This window comes from Vombatus ursinus, unplaced genomic scaffold (assembly GCF_900497805.2).
Source record: "Vombatus ursinus unplaced genomic scaffold, bare-nosed wombat genome assembly UNPS02014810.1, whole genome shotgun sequence".
Classification (NCBI taxonomy): Eukaryota; Metazoa; Chordata; class Mammalia; order Diprotodontia; family Vombatidae; genus Vombatus; species Vombatus ursinus.
In genome coordinates, this window is record NW_020954588.1 from 6,743,581 (window position 1) to 6,751,447 (window position 7,867).

At 39.3% G+C, this 7,867-nt stretch overlaps 1 protein-coding gene across 1 annotated transcript in view; it reads left to right on the top strand.

Moving 5' to 3' along the window:
* GRK7 (G protein-coupled receptor kinase 7) overlaps positions 1-7,867 on the top strand; it is a 37,244-nt gene that overhangs the window by 5,473 nt on the left and 23,904 nt on the right. The window lies entirely within an intron of this gene.

Below are 7,867 nucleotides of genomic sequence, written 5' to 3' on the forward strand. Positions count from 1 at the left end.
AAGACAAGAGTCCAGATGTGGTCTGACCAGGGCAGAGTCTGTGAGGACTCTTATGTCCTTTATTCTGGATATTCTGCTTTTATTATTGTTGTTATTAATAAGGTAATTGTTCTTAGGTATCATGACAACTGTTGGTTCATCTTGAGCTTCTAGTTCCTCTAAAACTCTCCAGTCTTTTTTATACAACTATGATACCAACATCTCCACCAGGCTACCCTTGCAGAGCTGATTTCTGAACCCAGATGTGAGACTTTATCCCTGTTTGACTTCACATTGCTAGTTTCAGCCGTTCAGCCTGTCAAAGTATCTTTGGATCTTAATTCTCTCCATTGTATAGGCTATTCATCTAAGCTTTGGGTCATCTGCACGTCCGATAAGCATGCTATGTACACTTTTATCATTAACAAAAATTGTTGAAATCATTAACAAAAAGTGTTGGAAAAAATAGAGCCAAGGATAGATGCCTGGGAATATTCCAGCAGAGTCCTTTTCCAGAGACCCCATCCGTCACACCTTAGTACATCTGGTCATGAACTAGAATCCCATAATGTTAAAACTGGGAAGACTTAGAAATCATCCGTTCCAAACCTCCCATTTTACAGGTCATGAAACCAAAACCCAGAGAGGTTGAGTGATTTTCTTACACAGCTGATTGCTGGCTAAGGTGGAACTGGATCTCCAGTTCGAAGCTCCTTCCATGATAAAATGGGGATTTTTGAGATCTCTTCCAAATTCATTTTAGTTTTTCCTTGAGGATAGGGAGTTGCCCATACACCTACCACACAGTCATTTGTAACCCTGTATTAAATCCTATTAGATTATTAGATTATAGCTTAGTAACTGTCTTTAATGTGAAAGAGATGGTTTGTAATAAGCTTATAATTTGGAAGAAGAATTGTGCTTCTAACAAATTTGCCTAAATTTATCTTTTCTTTTTTTGAAGCTTGCAAAATATTGGCTGTATCAATTGAATTCATTACTTGAGAAACTGCCTTCTATACTGTTCAAGGAAATCATTTTTTCCTTTAAAAAAATTATTTTGTCATGCAGTTCATTTAAATTTGTGTTAAATTCACTAGCACAGTACTTTGGCTGTTAGTGGGTGGTAAATAGTGAAATTTGAAACAAATTGATTAAGAAATAAGAAAAGCCAAAAGCAATTAAAACCTATTCACTGCACACAGCAGGACAAGCTTTTCCCTGAACAAATATGTACACCCCAGGGCTTAGTACAGAGCTGTGCACCTGTGGACACACATTAAATACGTGTTGACCAAGTGACTGACAGATGGGGCCCATGTCAAGTCAGGCAGCTTGCTAGCAAGCATGTCTTCATCTCAGAGTTCTCATGCTGCTATAATTAAATGGGTTTTTTTAATTACTTAAGTTTTCACACATTTGTCTAGATGTTTAATTGTTTATGTATGCCAGGGCATTGAAACAAGTGATTTATTTTCTTTTAAGAACTAATAATAAACAACATTCCCTTATCTGAGGACAGGATTTGTCATTTTTAGGTCAGGAGAGATTTAATTCCTTAGACCGCAGGCTATTTCTAATGCTTTGGGGGAAATAAAAGTCTAATATTGACTTTTGTCATGGAGCCATTTTTAAATGGAGAGAAAGTTGTCAGTTTATGACTGAAGTGTAAGGCATTCTTATGCTTTTGAACTGAACCAAACTTGTTAGTTTCCATAAGCTTAACTACAGGTTGTAACTATCAATGGTATCCTTCCATTTTTAATTCAATGGGCTGGCACAGTAACTGGCACAAAGTGAAATTTTGTGTGCTTGCTTCCTCTAAAACTGTGGCTTTCCAGCGCCACTATTGGCATCTTCTTTTGTACTCTGAGACGATATAATTAAATAATGAATGAAAAGCACTTATTAAGGTTTGGCTGTGTGGCATGCACTAGAGATACAAACACAAAAGCAAGACAGTGCTTTCCTTCAAATAAATTACATTCTTATGGGAGATACAACACACGTAGGAGAGCAGTGGCCAGGAATTGGAATTGTAGTCTGGGTAGAGCAGTAGGGAGGTCAGTTACCATGTCTTTCTTTCCAGGGGTAATGGTAGTTTTCATTTGACTTCAGTTCTCAGGACAAGAGGTAGAATGACAGTAGTGAAACAAATCAAATACCATCCCTTCGTTAGAGGTGAGTTACAGTCCAGGGTGACATCAGCTGTGGAGCCTGGCAGGAATAGTGAAATGCTGGTGAATTGAGCCCTGGCAATGTCACCGATTGGGTTAGCGTTGTGGTCAGTGTGATGCCACTGCTCCTGAGAGCTCTAGAAATAGAATGGCATAGAGCTGTAGGCTGGTCTTACTCAAAACCATCCCTCTGAGGGTAATGGAGCAAATGCTACTACTTCATATTTGGGTACCCCCCCAGATGTACTGAGATATGCCAGAGACCTCTTTGCTGAAAGTACTTCAGTTTACACGGTGCCTACCACCACCACAAATGCCATGAAATGGACTGAAGATATGATGCCTTTATTTTGTGCTAGTTCTTTTATCATGAGAAAATTGGAAACAGATCGTACTCATTACAGGCAAGGGCTTTGTACTGCCTTTTGTCAATGGCACCCACAGGTTCAATTCACACAACACATTGCAGACCAATGCAGAACAGTCATAAGAGGTATCTTGACCTCTAAACCCAGAGAAAAACTGAAGAGCTGAAATTGAAGAACTATTACAATCTGAGGAGGAAAAAAATGAGATCCCAAGGTCAAGGAAAATCTTCACTTTGTGTACATTGCAGAAATTAATTCTACCTAATTAACAGAGCGGGTGACAAAAACAACACTGATACCTCAAATGATTGTGAAGAGGTGATGGATGTGTTTATATTGGAATTTTAAGAAGCTCCTTTTTAGTTTGATGGCACAAATCCAGTTAGCAGACTGGCTTTGCTAAAACAGAACAATTTTTAAAAGCTGACTTTTGTTACAATCATTCTAACTGAGTGCATTTTCCCACAATGGAAGACAGAAAGTGTGAATGTTTCAGGGCCTGCAAACAATATTATATGAGGCAGCTTTTGCCTAGTAAGAACCACAGGAGCAAAGGTGGAGTTGTTAAGAATATTCTTAAAGACAGATACATCACCATGGCAGAAGCAATTTGAGAAAGTTGTTGAAGATGTGGAAAGGTGTTTGAAAATTATATCACTGTCTATGTGCAAGCGAAAACTCAAACCACCATATTGCTTGCTTAGAGATAGCTACAATAAAAATCACTGGTCATTAGCACAGGGTGTGCTCAAGCTTTTGCTGGCTAAGCAGTTTTTAGGCTTTGCTCACTATGGCAGTTGACTCCTATTAGTAGCAACATGGTATAGTGGATAGAGGGCTGGTCTTGGAACCAGTGAGACCTCGGTACAAATTCTACATGTGACCCTGGTAAAGTCATTTAACTTTTCTGTGCCATAGCCAGTTCCCTGCGATTTGCCTGCTAAGTCAGAGACGAGTTGGAATCTATTGCAATGTCTCCTACGTTGGACAGTCCCCACAGTCACATCTTGGGATAAGCTTCGGTAGTAAATTGTCCTAGTGAGTGTCACTATACTGTCTTCCATTCATTTCACATTTTAAGTATCGATAACTTGTTTGAATAGGTCAGTTGGAGTTATTTTAATTCAACTTTGATTCAGTTTTTAAGCTTCTTGAGGACAAGGATTAGTATTGCTTTCTCTTTGTATTCCCAATGTTTAGTGCAGTGCCTGACTCATAGTAAGCACCTGATATTTATTGATTGATTTTTATTCTAATTTTGTGTCAGTTTTGGCCTTTGCTTCATCAGATCAGTTGTATCAAACTCAATATGTTCAAAATAGTTACTCATTGTCTTCCCCACCTGCAAACCCACACTTCTTCTGAATTTCCCCGTTTCAGGCCCCTAGGTCTGCAACCTCAGCATCGTCCTCACTCCTCTCTCACCCTGTCCAGTGCAATGCCCAGTCTACCTTCACAATATCTGTGTCCTCCTCTCTGCTCAGACAGCTACAGCCATAGGCCAGGCCCTCCTCGTTTCTCACCTAGATTATTTTAATAGCCTTCTGATTAGTCTTCCTGTCACTCCAGTTCATTGTCCATTCAGTTGTCAACCCAACGGTAGGTTAGCCCATGTCAACTCACTGCTCAATAAACTCTAATACAGGGGTTCTTGGCCTTTTTTTCTCTTAATTATCAAGCATTTTTCTTCTCCCTCTTCCTACAAGGAGGAAAAAAGAAATAAAACCCTTACATAAGCATAGTCAAGCAAAACAAATTCCCACATGGCCACATCCAAAAACAGGTTTTTCATTCTGCATTTTAGACCATTGGCCCCTTTGGTGGTCTGGTGAGCCTGTGGACCTCTTAGAATAACATTTTTAAATGCATAAAGTAAAATACATAGTATTGTAAAGGAAGTCAATTATATTGAAACACAGTTATCAAAATCTCTTTTTTTAAAAAGTTCATAGATCCCAGGCTCAGAACCCCTGCTCTCATCATTTCCTGTTACTCCCAGCATCAAATAGAAGGTCACCTGTCATTTAAAACTCTTTATAAAGAGTGGGAAATTTCTACCTCTGTATCTTCTTAACACTTTACTCCCCTCCCCATACTCAGTCTCACTGCAGATCTGGTCTCTTTGCTGTTCCTCCCAGGAGACAGTCCTTTCTTCACATCTTTGCATTCACTATTTCCCATGCCTTTTATAATACCCCCAGCTGCTCGGGCCTTCCCCCCTCTGATGACCTCTGCTCTACTCTGTGTATAATGTGTGTGTACCAGTTATTTTCATGTTATTTCCTCCATTAGAATACGAGCTGCTTGAGGGTTGAAATTATTTTTACCTTTCTTTGTATGCCCTTATGCCTGGCAAGTAGTAAGGGCTTAATTATTGATTAATTGATCTGACCATACACAGGCAACTGATTCGGAAATGACAGGATCAGTAATGGGTCAGTTCCTGTCAATTTCATTTTTTTGATATTATTTAGAGTTCACCATGATGAACACCTATTAGGTTTTTTCTTTTCTTTTTAAAAATCAGATTAGCTAATGATTGGTTTGATTTCTCCCTCCCCCCCCAAAAAAGTTCCTAGTTTTATTTATGAATGCGAAAGTGGTACTTTGAACAGAAATAGAAAAGTCTGGATGGATCAGCATATTTAGGGAGAAGGACAAAGCATTCCATTTTGGACATATTATACTAAGTCACCTGGGGAGGTCCAAGCAACAACCAGCTATGCAGGGACTGGAGTCCAAGAAAGAGATAAGAGCCGTGTACATAGATAGCTTTGGGAGTCAGCTAGGTGGAGATGGTCATTGAGCCTACAGTTTTTTTAGATTCTGAGTGTGAATAATTAAGAATTTTCTCTAGGATCTTTGTCAACAGAGTGGATTGGACTTTTGACCTTACCTATGCTTTTGTTGTTGTTTTTAACATTTTATTCTTTTTTAAAAAACCTCTCATCATTGGCATGTTTTGACTTTTAGAGGACTTTATCACGGGAATAGTGATGTCATTTAATGCAGGCATGTAGTAATGGAGAAGAAAGCTAATATTTATTATTTTAAGATTTGAAAGGAATTATGTGATTTCTGGAATGTAGTTTTTCTGGATGAATATTCTTAATATTTGGGGGGCAGGGGTGATAGGGGAGGATAATAACATAAACACGTCCATGTGACTGAGAAGACATCATAAGCTCTTTCATGTAAATTTGTTCTTCTAAACTGCTCTTAGGTCCTTTTTACATGTTTGAGGGCCATCCCTTCTTGAATGATTGTCATCTCCCTAAGGTGTTTTAGTAATCTCCAAGGAAACTCTTTGGGGAGAAAAAAAAAAACCTTCTTACCAGTATCTTACTCAAAATCCACAAATGAATCAGCCTTTGACAAGAAGGTCAGAACTATTATGCCAGTCAGCAGTGGTCTCAGGCCTGTAATTGGCCACTGCCTTTTATCCTGGGTGAGATAGGGAGACTCAATATCAATCAGTCAGTTAATCAATAAATAAAATAAACAGAAGGAAGTCTGGAAGGGGACACAGACAAGTCAGACAGTGTTGGAATTGCCAGGTTACAGTTGAAATACACACAAACAGCACTGTATGTAACAGAGATTCACAGTTTCTTGTACAGTTGTCTTGTTCAGTCTTGAGTCATGTTTTGTTTGTTTTTGGCAGAGGGAAATGTTTGCTTGTTGATTTTTGCCAAATTCATAATAAAAAGAAAAACTTTTTTTAAAAGAATGCTCTATAAACAGCTACACACCTACAGCTCCCATCCTTTGGATTTTGGCCACAAATGGATTCTGAGACCATAATTATTTTACCCATTAACAGATGGAAAGCAGTATACAAAATTAACAGAACTCTTTTATTCAACAGCATCAAAATATCGAAATGTATAGCCTATAAAATAATTACCATACACAGCTGGAAAATTTAAGCATAAGAAGTGACACAATTAAATCCTGTAGTCTGCTGATTCCTTGCAGAATTCCATGGGCCTCTCAGGGCTTTGGAAAGTGCCCATCTCTTCTGTTAACATGGTTCGGCGGGTGGTTCCATCTGTTTGTCTTCCCTGTTCCCATGGAACAGAGGGATAAATGTCAGGGAATTCTGCTCACTCACTTACTAACACAAACAATAGTGATTAATAGAGAACAATTAGAGGAAAGCGTCTCCTCTAGACAAAAGCCAAACAGGAATGTGGAGGTCTTAAATAGTGAAGACTTGAAGAGTGTCTTTGATGATGAAGCCATTAGAACCCTGACCATGTTCTCCAGTGCACCTTGTAACTGTCATGCTCAGACTCTGTTTTCAGCCCAGTCAGGAAGCCAGTCCTTGGCTCTGAATTAGGCCTTCTCAGAGGTACATTCGTCTATGACTCACCAGCTATTGGGGTTGTTGGGTAACAGGAGTGAGACAGGCTTTGGGAAGATGCTTAGAAAAAGATACTATTGAAAACCAACGGCATGGAATAATAGCAGTACATTAATCTGGTATTAGCTCAGGAGGTCTAAAAAGAATTCTTGCTGTTTCTTCGGTGTGGGCTCAGGCCTGGAGTTTGGTTTGGTTTGTTAGACACTTTACTCAGTAACAAAGATCTGGCATGTTTTAAAGCAGATATTGTGTCCTAACCCCGTGTGACTTCTTTGTCACAAACCACAAGCCTGGCAAAAGTGCTGACAAAAAGGTATGTGGGGGGTAGGCGTGGCGGAAATTTGTAGACATTGTCATTATGCTGATTCAGAGCTGAAAGGGACCTTAGGCATCATTTTGTCCAACCCCCTCATTTTACAACAGGAAAAAAAATAAAGGAAAGATTTACCTGCATGGAACGTAATGTATGTCCTGATGTCTATGACTGAATGTCTCCCACCCACCATAGATGCACATGCACACACACTGTAATTAAATGCAGTCTGAACCACTGTTTGTGTTGATTTTTAAGCTCGGTAAAACATGGTCTAGACTCCTATCTTAAAGCTCACGGTGGAAACTATTGGCTCTGCTAGTGGCAAAATTAGCTAAATATCTTTTCAAAACTAGAAAACAATCCTTCTCTCGTGTAAGCTTATATTCCCTCTCTCTTCCCCATATGCCCAGGACCCAGGTAAGATGCTCCTGCTGTCCTTCCGTATGGCATAGCTCCTACAACACACTGGGTTAGCTTTAGTGGACACCACTATGCATTTTATAGGAAAACTGGCCCTAGCGGGCGTAGGTTTGCCATCATTGAGGATGTTAAAAAACTGCTCTAGGCTCTGAAGGCAGTTTCAAAAGAGTTTTTTAAAAATGCTAGTACTGGTAAAACTGGGTAATGATACCTAGCAGGGCTGCCCATGGAAACAAGTGTA